This window comes from Colobus angolensis, unplaced genomic scaffold (genome assembly GCF_000951035.1).
Source record: "Colobus angolensis palliatus isolate OR3802 unplaced genomic scaffold, Cang.pa_1.0 Scaffold121, whole genome shotgun sequence".
Lineage (NCBI taxonomy): Eukaryota > Metazoa > Chordata > Mammalia > Primates > Cercopithecidae > Colobus > Colobus angolensis.
Genome location: NW_012113253.1, coordinates 6,820,873 through 6,822,958, shown reverse-complemented (window position 1 = coordinate 6,822,958; position 2,086 = coordinate 6,820,873).

Here is a 2,086-nt window from a genome sequence, read left to right as displayed (position 1 = left end):
TGTTAGCCAGGATGGTCTCGATCTCTTGACCTCGTGATCCACCCGTCTTGGCCTCCCAAAGTGCTGGAATTACAGGCTTGAGCCACTGTGCCCGGCACAAAGGGAGAATTCTAAAACAGCAAGAGATAAGTGTCAAATCACATGTAAGGGAATTCCCATTAGACTAACAGTAGGTTTATCCACAGAAACCTTACAGAACAGGAGAGAATGAGATGATATATTCAAAGTGCTGAAAGAAAAAAAACCTAAACATTTTCATCAACCTAAACGTCCATCAATGCATGAATGAACAAAGAAAATGTGATATATATAGATCACATATATGTAATGTGATATAATGGAATATTATTTAGTCATACAAAAGAATGAAATTCTGTCACCCACAGCAATATGAATAAGCTTGGAGGACATTATGTTAAGTGAAATCAGAAAAATAAATACTACATGTTCTCACTTGTATGTGGAGGCTAAAAGTATTGATCTGCTAGAAGCAGAGTGTAGAATAGTGGTTACCAGAGGTGGGAAATGGCAGGAGGGAGAGGGAGACAGCCCAAAGTTTGGTTAATAGATACGAAATACAACTAGAGAGGACAAATGAGTTCGAGTGTTCTATAGCAATAAAGAATAACTATAATCAACACCAATTTTCTGTATACATTCAAATCACTAGAAGAGTAGATCTTGAATGTACCCAACACAAAGAAATGATAAATATTTGAGGTGACATATATGCTAACTACCCTGATTTGATTATTATGCATGTTATAGATTTATTGAAATGACACACTGTACCCCACAAATATGTACAATATTATATGCCAATTAAAAATAATAGATACAAAAAAGCAAAAAACAAAAAATAACAAAAACAAAAAATATTATAACTTTGCCAAGTATCATATATAAAAAAATTATTGTTTATATTCATCTTATTTCCAAAGTAGACTTGGAGTACCCAATTACCCAAGTGTTAGTTTTATTTAGCTGACATTTTAACTTTTTTTCTTTCATATAATTTCAGAAAGTCAATAAAGAATGTGAATTGGTTAACCTTAAAGAGAGCTATCTTTAGCAGCTTGGAATTTAAAGTACAAATAAATGAAGGATGTCTTTCATAAGCAAGTGATGTGTCATTTGGGACAAATGTGATATGATGTGTGGGTTCATCCAACATAGCCATCAGGATACTGTAGTATACCTCGTGTAGTTACAATTTCCAAGATGGGTGTGTGTGTGTGTACATGTCAACCTTAGTACTTAATTTCATCACTGATTGGCCTCAGCTCTTCTTATGTGTTCAGCTTGGCTTTCTGTCAGTGGGGATGAATGGATGGATATATTCAGATCCTCCCTTTGCCTGATCCATCTTCTGACTCATGACTTACATGTGTCAGATGTTTGGCTTACTTGAACCTGTGATCATGTTAGTGCATTATTATCTGTTCCACTAGAGAGGGAAGAGGTCTTAAGGCCTTGTCTCATTAGCTCTACAGTCAACTCAACTGTCCTAACCAACCATTCAATTCAGGAGATGTGAAATGTTTGCATCAACAGGGCTCAGTTTCTACATTTGTTCATAGGGACAATCTAAGCCAACATTTTGTTCAATAGCATATGTCGACCATATATAGGGCTGCCTGCAAGTGGTTGGCTTGTTTCTAAAATAACCCAGTGACACTAAAAGCCCAGACTTCACCACCACACAATATATCCATGTAATGAACCTGCACTTGTACCCCTGCATCTATAAATAAGTAAATAAAATAACCCAATTAACTAGAGGGAAAGACAGCATACAATGTTAAAAACAGTTGTGTAGACGAAAAACTAATTATAACTTAGTTGAAAATTGACTTTTTTAAAAATGACTTTTTCAGTTCAGAGATATTTCAATATTTAATGTATCAGTGGGGGATGTATAGATATACTCAGCTCCTTCTCTTGCCCGATTCATCTTTTGACCAATGGCTTACATGTATCAGATGTTTGGCTCACTGGAAAGATAAGTAAGTTGAGAGAAATAGGAAAGTGAACTTTTCCTATTTTTGAGTCCAAAGTTTTTGGGATACATTTTAATCTCTGATTT